Source organism: Cupressus sempervirens, chromosome 5, assembly GCF_028749045.1.
Source record: "Cupressus sempervirens isolate cs-2001-9-10 chromosome 5, ASM2874904v1, whole genome shotgun sequence".
NCBI classification, from domain to species: Eukaryota; Viridiplantae; Streptophyta; class Pinopsida; order Cupressales; family Cupressaceae; genus Cupressus; species Cupressus sempervirens.
The window spans coordinates 349,227,786-349,239,508 of NC_143122.1; the positions used below are offsets into that span (position 1 = coordinate 349,227,786).

The following is an 11,723-nucleotide window of genomic DNA, read 5'->3' on the forward strand; positions in this document are numbered from 1 at the left end:
CCTTCATTTTTATTGTGTCTTTGATGCATATTTGAGATTTTTAACTAATATTTGTTTGTTGATTCGTACTCCCAACAAGTCACATTTTCTAGCACACAAGTACATTATCTTATTTGTTGATGATTATTCTAGGATGATGACGGTTATGTTTTTGAAACAAAAATTTGATGCTTTCCAAATGTTTAAGTTGTAATTAGCTAGAGTTGAAAAGGAGACTAGAAAAATCTATAAATGTCAAAGATCTGATAGAGGTGAAGAACTTACATCAAATGAGTTTGAGATATTCTTTAATGATAGAGGAATCAAGAGACAAACTTTTGCACCAAGGATCCCTCCACAAAATGGGATTGCTGAAAGGAGGAGCATATCTATAATGGACTATGCTAGAACATTCATGATGGAGAAGAGTATTTCTTTGAAATAATGGAGAGAAGTTGTAAGTACAGTTGCCTATACATTGACTCAAGTACAAGTCAAGAAAGGTACTCATTCAACACCTTTTGAACTATGGTATGGATACTCACCCAATGTAAAATATTTTAAGGTATTTAGAAGCAAGTGCTATATTATTAAAGATAATAGGAATGGTAAAATTGATGCTAAAAGTGAAGAATGTATATTCCTAGCCTATTCCACAAGAAGTAAATCTTATAAGTGTTTGAATACTAACAATAAAAAAGTTGTGGAAAGTGAAAGTGTGAAGTTTGATGAATATACAGAGGCACATGAAGTTGAACCTATGAAGGAACCTAAAGAATAAAATTCTTGTGTATACTTATATGAAGGTATGTCTGCTGATGAAGGTGTTGTAAACCAAGTTGTAAATCAACAAGTATGAGTGACTACCAAGTCACATATAATGAATGTCGAGTTGCATCCAAGAACCAAGTTATAGTTAGGAGTTGAGTTGCAAACATAAGATGAGGTACATTCTTATTCTAAGATAAGTGTACATGAAATGAATGACAATCTACTTGATAGAGAAGGACATAGTGATTCTAAAGTTGTCAGACCCATTGAAGAAAGAAGAGAAAAACCAAGATTGTCAAAGTATGTCAGAAAACATCACCTTGTTGAATAATTTATTGCAAATAAAGAAGCTAAACCAATGACAAGGAATAGGTTGAGAAGTGATACATGTTTGTTGAGCATGAATGATTCTAAGATAGTGAAAGATGCTTTAGAGAATTAAGACTGGAGTAAAACTATGAAAGAAGAGATTGATCAAATTGAGAAGAACAAAACACAAACTCTAGTACCCAGACCAGAGAACAAGAATATAATTGGAACCAAGTGGGTGTACAGAAAGAAGTTAGATGATAATCGTGAAGTCACAAGGAATAAGGCAAGATTAGTTTGCAAGGTGTATGCATAAGAAGAAGGAATTGATTATGGAGAAACACTTGCCTAGTTGAAAGTTTAGAAGGAGCAAGAACTTTGCTAGCTTACTTTGAATACAATGGTTTCAAAGTTTATCAAATGGATGAAAAGTCAATATTTTTGAATGACATATTAGAAGAAGAGGTTTTCATAGAACAACCTGAAGGATTTTTTAATCTAAACAATAAAAACATGGTATGAAGACTACACAAAGCTTTATATTGTTTGAATAAAGCCCCAAGAACATAGTATGAAAGGCTTCACAATTATCTTGTGAAGATTGATTTTGAGAAGAGTGATGATAAAAACTATCTATACTTGAAGATAGAAGGAGATAAATGTATTTTACTAGTTGTTTGGAGGTCAAAATGCTTTACTAAGGCATTTGAAAATGAAATGAAGAAAGAATTTGCGATGTCTATGTTTGGAGAGATCAAGTTCTTTGTTGGTTTGCAAGTATATCATATGAAATATGGTATATACATCACTCAGTCTAAGTGTGTGAAAGAAATATTGATAACTTTTGGTTTAGAGGATTCAAAACTAGTTAACAATCCTATGGTGATAGGACATAAACTTTTAAAGAATGATGATTCTGCTAAAGTGAATAAAACATTGTATAGGTCTATGATTAACAAGTTGCAATATGTAGTACATAGAATACCTAACATTGCATTAGCTATTGGGATTGTTGTAAGATTTTTTGCAAATCCTAAGGAGAATCATTTGATGGATGTTAAGAGAATTATGAGATATCTAAAAGGAACAAAAGATTATGGTCTATACTACAAGAAAAATGACAAATTTGAGTTAAGAGCCTGTATAGATGCTAATTGGGTTGGAAACATTGATGATAGAAAGAGTACGAGTAGTGGTGAATTTTTCCTAGGAAAGAGGTTGGTCACTTGGACCAGTAAGAAACAAAAGTGTATATCTCAATCTACTAGTGAAGTTGAATATGTGGCAATTCCAGTATATTATACAAATGTGGTATGGATCAAACAACTACTCAAAGGGATGAAGGAGGAAATCACTAAACCTATGTTACTTTATTGTGATAATTCAAGTGTTATAAACATATAAAAGAACCCTATGATGCACACAAAGAGAAAGCACATTGCAATCAAGTATCATTACTTAAGAGAGTTAGTTCAAGACAAAAAAAAAATTGAGAATAGAATATGTGATTATAAAAGAATAGATAGCTAACATATTCACAAAAGATTTACCTAAGGATGCACATGAATATCTTAGAGGTAAACAAGGGGTCATACGCCTATCCCAAGATATTTAAGAAGCATGAGTAGTTCCCTACATCAACTGAGATGAATGTTGTATCTTACAACTTGATGTAGTGGATCTTACATTAGGGGCTTCCTAAAGTAAGGAACGAGCTGAATAAGAAGATTTTTAGTCACATGCAAGGAGATAGAGGGAGAACCTGAATTGATTATATTTGCATGAATAGATGACAAGTCTTTGGTATTTTCGTCAAAGAGGTAGGTATAACCTATAGAGAGAGATAAGTATCTAATGAGGGAGATATAAGAGAGATACATTGAATGATAATTGAAAAAGCTTACATTACCCTATATAGAGGAAGGACATATACTGATAGAGGGAGAAATTTCAAAGATAGTATTTTATTTTTGGTATTGTTGTTGGTATTGGTTTTCCATCAATGCCAAAGAGGGAGATTGTTGAAAAGAGATTGTTTTGAAGTGTAGAACCTATAATGGAACAATCATTATTTTGTTAATGATTTCAAACTTGCTACTTTATAGTGAGACAATTACTTTTTTGGTTTGAATATTATCATGTGGTTGATTGATGAAGAGGATTTAAAAAGAGGAGATAACAAAAGAACCTAGAGAAAGGTTGAGTTATTTGGTGTATATAAGGGTCACTAAGAGCAAGTAAGACATTGATATTATAGTGTATTATTTATCTACTTAAAGTCTAAAATGAAAAATTACTCAAGCAAAGACTGGAAGAAGATCAAGTAAGAAAAGTGTCTTCCAAGCCTTGTTGAGCAGTTAGTGCAAGTCAAGAATAAATCAGTAGAAACTAAGTGAAAATTAAGAGGTGCTAAGCAAAGATGACAAATAGTGCAATCTGAGTGAATGTTAGTATATGTTGAGTAAAGTTTAGTTGGTGGTGAGCATCAATAAACTTTAGTATTTTCCAAGTGAACTAGTATTGACCAAGTGACAAAACAATATAGATGTTGAGTGCCAAAAACAATGTTAAATCAAAGATTTGATGAATCTAAGATGACTAATTTGATTTCTTGAATTATGTGAAGCATATGGAAGATGGCTATGATGAGCTAGTTGCACAAAAATTCAAGGAAGACTGTAGAGGAAGTTTCTAGAGGAACCAAAATGGATTAGTGGGCAGATTCATTGAATCCTAACTAACCCTAAAATAGATGATTGTGGTTAAGTGGAAAAAGGTCTAAAATCTCTATTTATAGAGATAGCTGATCAAAAGAAAAAGTTTTCATGTGTGAGAACCTAAGGAAGACAAGGAGTCTGCAATATTGCTTCATCTAGTGGCCAAATAGAAGAGACTACAATTGGTATACAAAGCAAGAAGGCTTAAGGGGATAAATGCTTAAGGGTGAACATGTTATTAGAGCAGAAGTGTATGAATGCCAAGTAGAATGGAGGACTAAAAGAAAGATCTATAATATGCAAGTGAGTTGTAAGTTTTAGTTTTTATCAAATCAAGTCCTAGTGTTACTTTCTAACAATTGTACTAGTGTGGATAAAATCTTTTCGATTAAGGTTGACCTAATAGTCATTTGTAAATTCTTTAACTAGGTGACATTCTAATGGAATGTTCTAAATTCCTCTAATAAGAATCACTCCTAATAGGGTGACTGAAATCCTCTAACCAGGTCACATTTAATAGTGTGTATTGTAACCTTTAACAGGGTTGGCCTTTCAGAGGGCATCACTTCAGAAGAGTGAGAATTGGTAGCATGTTACTAGTGTTTTTTCCCAGATTGGGTTTCCACGTAAAATCCTTGTGTCAAATTGTGTGAATGTTCTCATGGTATTTCATGTTTACATTTTTGCAAAGTTATTTTGACCTAGGATAGTAATCTACTAAGTTAAAGTATTACATGATCTAATGGATGCATGCATAATAAGGTTTTATGGATATGGATCTAATTAGCACTGAAAAGTTTTATTTTTACATCTAGACCTTGGATAACTAATTCACCCCTCGTCTTAGTTATTCTAAAGAATTCCAAAAGATTCACCCCCCTCTTAGTTATCTAACACTTGTATTTCCAACAAATAAACAAGAGGGAAATTATTGAAAGAATATAATGCCACATATGCTATTTTTTATTTAACATGTTTGTAGGATGAATATTTACCTATAAAATGTGTTTGATAGAGACCTATTCTTTTTGTAAGCAATAATTGTCATACATGATGGACCTCTTTGTGTCAAAATATTATTAACATTAGTAAAATCATTTCCAACTTATTATCATCACCCTCATCCTACTATAGCATCTTCATTTTCATGGCTCCTTGGAGTTTCTAGCACCTGATCCCATCAATGTGGTCATAACCTACAAGAGTGGCCTCTAGTTCTCTAAGGATGGTGCACCCACTTTATTTGGCATTTGAAATCCTCTTATTGAGACATTGAAACAATATCCTCCTCCCATAAAACTCAAGCAATATAATTTTTTTAGACAAGCCTTTGATGTGTCCACAAGGCTCTACATCTTGATCATTGGAAGAACTATAATCATGGTAGAGAAAAATAATTTGGTAGTGGAGATTTATGATTTAGGGATCAATTCTTGGTACCCATTAGGGGAAGGGATTTACTCAAGGTGTAAGTTTTCTTGGATTAGTTCCACCTATCTAGGGGTGAGAAGATGTAGGTTTGATGTTGCAATGTTTGATGTGAAAGAGAGGCATTGGGATGTTATTAGATACCAACAAAGGCCTTATGGAACTTACTCTAATCATTTATAATTTTATATCACTAATGTTTAAGTGGGTATGACGGAAAGGTTATTTTGGTGTACTCTAAGGGTCTTTGTTTATGGGAATTGGATGAAGAGGAAAAAAGGCATAGATGGTTAGAGGTAGATGTATTGCCAAGAAAGTTGTGTGGAGAAGTTGGATATTGTGGAGTTGTGAATGATATTAACTTCTAAAGGTGTTCAAATTCAATAATGTTTGGTGGTCTTATAATCTTATGTTTAATGGCTATACTATTTATTGTTATGTGTGATCTTAATGATGTTTCTTGTGATTTCTAATCTAATTATTTAAAATAGAAAAGGCCTTGTTGTTATACAATAGATAATTTCTATAGAAATAAGGCATTTGGGATCACTAGAACCACACTTACTATGAATTTGGGTGAAGGGAGAACTATGGACATTCATTGATTCATGCTTCTTAGTAAAGAAATTATGAAAGAATTTTTTGTAGGTAGCAGGACCCAACTTGTCCTCTTTTATTAAAGAGGTAGTTTTTGTAGGAGTGAAGTGCATGTGAGATCACCCAAATAAAACTTACTATTAATCTTAGTGGAACTTAAATCTGATGGATTTTTTGATTCATTCTTCTTAGTAATAGAGTTCTGTTCAAATTTTGTGGGTGCAATAGGATACATCTGGTCATATTTGATTGAAAAGGCAGATCCTGTATAATTTTAGTTTTTGCAAGGTAGAGTTGATGTTTTGCAAGCAGGCCTAAGTGAGACACCATGATAATGGCGATGGTGGAGAAATTCTAGTCATGATGGTGTAGAGAGAATACAAATAACCTTGCCAATAAGAAACCTCTCGGTAAGAAATTTCTAGAAATTAAAGATTTTTTTCCCATAGTTCCACAATTTCATGTAAGAAAATGTGTATTTATTGATAATTTTTTTTCTACTTGCTCAAACCAATGAAAAAAAGACAAATTATATTTGAAAATTATACAAAAAATATTTACTATAATGTTTCAGTGGATTCAAATTTAATTCTTGACTTTTGTTGGTTGTTGGACCAATCAAAATAAGAAAATTATGCACCAAACTAAAAATTTCACCAATTCCATACAAGCATTTTCTACAATCATCATGTTTTATGAAATCATATTTATTTAAAATCTTCCACTTATCGTCAGTCATTGCATCTAAGTAACACTTTATGCATTTGTGAACATCATTCACTATTCTAAAGTTCTCATTTTCAATGGATGCTTGATGAAGGGTGCTCCCCTTAATACCATAAACTCATAATAGAAACAAAGAAACAACAACAAATGTGAGAACAAAATATGGAATTCTTATTTGTGTTGCAAATGTGGTATTATAAAATTCACAAGTACAATATGCTAACTCACATGGGTGCCTTCATTATCATAATCTGCAAGACAAGCTACTAACCATCACCTAGAGTTGTCTTAGACATTGTTTGGGCCTTTCTTAAATAGGAAATTTTATGTCGCTCGAGAAGATTCTAGACATTGAAACTTAATACCTACGGCCAACAGACCCTAGCAATACATATAGAGTTAGACAAATATATCTTTGACAATTATTTTAGATATTTCAGGTAGCCCAACTTTGAAAGCCATGACTCACGAACCATTGCTCTGATTGGCTATTATAACCACTTTTTAGAAAATGCAAGCTCTTGATATACAAGCTCACAACCACCTTTTTTTTGACTTTTTGGACCTCATCTGAGAACTCTAAGGCCTTCAACGGCGAGCCTGAAGATTTTTCTACAAATTCCACCAAAAATTTGCAATAACTTCTTTGATACTTAAGCTAGAGCAATGAGATTTTTATGGTAGGTTTATAACTCTAAAATGAACCTTCCAGTAGAAAATGAGAACATTTTAAGCTCATATGACAAACTTACTAAAAGTAACAAGTTTCCATAAATAGTAACCACCCTATCTACTAGTCCTTATTAAAATAGAAAAGACTAAAAAGAAAATATTTTTGGGTGATGCAAGATTTCTCTTACACCCAGGATGCTCAAACATCAATGCTCCATTCTATTTCACTCCCATCCAAAGGTTTGTACAAACATGCCACTATGGAAGAATATATTTTTTTTTGTAGAATGTGATATAAAATATTTGGGAAGAGGTTGTTCTAATAATAATGATGTTTTTGGCATGTTTAGTCTCAATTATTAATGTTAATAGAATTCTAGAATTGTAATACATGTATCAATAGATGATCATACATGTATAAATAGCCTACTAGTAAAAGAAAATATATTTTTAGCTTTTTTGGTTGGTAATTGACCCATTTGTGCACCACTATTGAGAATTTTCATAAAAACTGTTGGGACATTCGATTATAGTTACTATCATTTTTTAGTAAATGACTATTGGTGTCAAACATAGTGGGTATCAAGGTGATACTTTGAAAATACATTTTTTAAAACACTTGGTGTTTGAAAATCTCTACAAAGAGATATGTGAGTATGAGAAGTTGAAATCGTAACTCACATACATAACTACACTAAAAATTTGTCAAAATCTAACTTACAATTTTGTAGATCAAAATGTGTGAAGGTTCTCATTGTTCTTCCAAAATGAGAGCTTTCTAATAATTTATGGACATGACTTGAAACATTAAAGTAAGAAGTTTTCGTGAACTACCATGCATGCAACACAGGAACCATGTGGCAGATTAAAAACTATTAAGACGTGAGTTAAAACAAACTAACAAATATAGAATAAAATTGTATGAACCAATCTTAAACATCTGGACACCTTAATAACACACTATGGCTTAATTCCTAAGCTAAATGTGTTAAATAGTAAAAGTTGACTTACCTTTTCCAAGGTTAATTTTTTAATAGTCAAAGTTGGCTTACCTTTTTGAAGCTTAATTTTTTTCTTAGTGTGTGGGTGACCTTAAATAAAAAAATATTAAACTTGTTAAAAATAAGTTAATTTGACTATTCAACATTTCTACTTAGTAATCAAGCCATAGTGTGTGTTAAACATCATACACCAAGGCTTAATTCCAAGGAAAAAGTATTAAATAATGAAAATTAACTTTGTATGATATTTAAGAATGTCAATACAACTAATATGTAGAAAATTGAGCCAAAAATCTTTTTGATAGTGACAATGTCCAAAATTTTCATGCTTTTCCACAAAACAATTACAAATAGAAGTCACCTAAATTAAGTTATAATAAAAATAATCATAGGAAAAATGCTCCATTATGTTGCACTCCTATCCAATTTTTTTTTTTTTGCATGCAAGCACCATGTTTGTGTTTTTTCGTCAACATTTGAAAAAATCCCCCCATCTAAATAATCTAGCGAATAGAAATTCTTCTGTCATTTATGTTGTGAGAGATACACATTCCTTTGTTCCAAGCATCTAGTGTGCACTAAAAAGGAAGCTATTGGAAAATACTTGTGGAATTTTCCTTTAATATCGAGTCTCTGCAAAGCTATTTAGTGCATATTCCATGTACTTAGTTGCAAACTAGGATAAAACAATCTTTAATTTCTTTTCTATTAAACTATTTTATTTTTCTATTAAACTATTCATTTAAAGATAAACACTTTTAATTTTGTTTACATGGAGAAGTTTCATTAATACAAATTTAGGAACTTTTTTTAATCAATAAAAGGTTGAAGCCAATAATTTTATTGATTCATGATCAAATTTTCATAGCTACTCCATGCAACCAGGCACTGGTAGGAAAGAACAGAGTCAAGAAAACCTCCAGTCTTTTCCAAGGACTTATGCCCTCCAAAAGCACATATACTAATATAAGGAAATACACTTATTTACACAATGAAGAGATGATGACAAAATCCTCACTTTATAATATTTGAATCTTATATTATTCTACTATTTGACATATTCTTGTTTTAGATTATGGTAAAAGAAAGTTTTGAAGGGACCCGAAACCCTTTACAAAATACTAAAGATAATCATTAAAGAACCACCAAGTTTTACAAGGACCTGAAACCTAAAGTTAAAAAAAAAAAATCCAAATCGGGTTTTACAAGGACTTGAAACCAAAAGTCAAAACCAAACTAAATGGCCAAGTTTTACAAGGACCTAGAACCTAAAGTTTTAAAAAAACTAGAAAGCAAAAGGAAAAAACCAAAAAAACCACCCAACCCAGAAACCAGCACTCTCAATCGACATCCAACACCTACAAAAATTCCTTGATAATGTTTGCCACCTCTTTAACTAATTCAGTAGTACTCTGGATGATGTCAGTTGGTGAAAGAATAGGAGGCCCAAGATCCTCAGCAACCTTTTTCCTTCTACTCTGCCCGGTTCTCTTGCTAGGCCCACTAGGACTCCCCACACCAATATTACAAGGAGACATAATCTCTTCATTACTTTTCTTTCACAAACTAGTCATTGCTACATAAAGACTGGAACTGACATGTTCCATTTTTAGACCACTTTCCTGTATAAGGTGACAAAGGTCTTTTTCGTACTCTTTAAGCTTATAAGATATGTTACCAATTTGCACTTCCAGCTGGGTTCACTTAGCACATTCAAAATCCAAATCTCTCTGCATTATCCCCATTTTCTTCTTGAGAACCATTAATTCATTATACAACCACAAATCACCCTTAAGAGAAGTCTCCGTCTTAAGCTTTGTAGTATGAAGAAAGGAGAACTTAGCATCATGGGAGTCATCCTTCCCATTAACCATATTCCTAGGCTTAGAGGAGGTCATAGTATTAATTTGGGTATCAGTATTAATGTCCATATTCTCTGTTCTTTCCTTGTTCACACCTTTACTCTAGCTATTTTCCTTACCCATAGGGTCTTTGTCTTCATTCTCCTTTCCTATATCCTTCTCCATTTTCTCCTCACTAGCATTATGTGAGGTTTTTTTCATCCTCTTCCCCAAGGGCTTCTAACCCCACATTCATCTCTATACTTTTATCATGACTTCCCTCCACATTTTCTTTACCAGTAGACACCCCTTTATTCCCAGAGTACCCATCCAGGTTAGAGATAAAATCCCCCATTTCTATTTTTTCATTAGTTTTCATTTCCATCTTCTCATTATTGTCTAAATTCTTAGACTACGTAATTTCCTCAACATGTTTCTTAGTACTTTCCTATTTTAAAACCTTCTTGTTAACACTAGCCTATTCTTCTACCTTAATTCTCTTAGGGTGGGTCTATTTTATACAACCCACATACAAATGTTTCTTGACCAAGATCATTGCTAGATCAAATATAATATGAAATATTGAACAAATTATTTAACTAGTTCAAATTCATGAACTTATTTACAATAAGTGAGCCACCACATTACAAAGCCAACTATGTAGCCAACAATTTTATTTCGACACTAGCTAATCTCCAGTCAAAATATACCAAAGATATTTAAAAATATATTTTTATTTTTAGATTTGCGAAAATTAGAGTGATTTCAAAAAAAAAACAAAATATGCAGATTATAAAGAACAAGTACCAAAAAATCCTAAAATCCATTTTGTTTTTTGTTTTTTGAAATTTGTTCAATGGGACATTTTATATGGAGGATAGCAATATCATATTTCCCCACCATTCGTCCATTAATCTTAGATTGGTTTTTACATATGAATGAAAATATACTTAAGTCATTTACTTAGTTCATGCCAAACAAGTAATACATGTTGAGCATACGTTGTCAGATAGTATATACTGAGTGACAGATATTTAGTATAAGACGAGTAGCTAGTAAGTATCAAGTCACTCAAGTGTTGAGAAAATGGTATGTGCTAATCTATTTAGACTCTAAGTGATGGCAAGTCATTAAGAGGCCAAGTTACAACACTAAAGTTGTAGTTGATGCTAGCCATCAGGGACTTCAAGTGCTAAGTTACATAGTTTTGACATAGTTGTTTATAATGGCACACACTTCTATGTAAACCATTTTTGGGCTGACTTAAGGGTTTTTTTACAATCTTAGATGATAAGGATGAATCTTAATTGTGAATCTCTATGCATTACATGCATCCAATCAAAAAAGGGAAGGATTAAGTGGCAATATGGGTGAATCACAATCATTGATTCATACCTAACCCTAAGTCACCTAGGTCTTCTTAAGGAGGAAAACCCCTAAACTTTTTATGAATGCTTAAGGAGAATTGGAGAGATCTTGCATGCATAAATAGAGCATTTATGGTGACTAAGGAGTTATAACTTGAGTTACATTACATAATCAGTCAAAGGAGAATAGAGGAAAGGAATCAAAAGACAATAGAGATATATCTGATTAGAAAGGATAAAGTACACATTAGGATAGAGGTGATCTGACATCAAGAAATAGAGTTCTAACCAAAGGATCATTGTTGAGACATTCTA

At 32.2% G+C, this 11,723-nt stretch overlaps 1 pseudogene; it reads left to right on the forward strand.

Moving 5' to 3' along the window:
• The first annotated feature begins 1,207 nt into the window (after nucleotides 1-1,207).
• Nucleotides 1,208-5,677, forward strand: LOC149556148 (uncharacterized; annotated as a pseudogene).
• The last annotated feature ends 6,046 nt before the right edge of the window (nucleotides 5,678-11,723 follow it).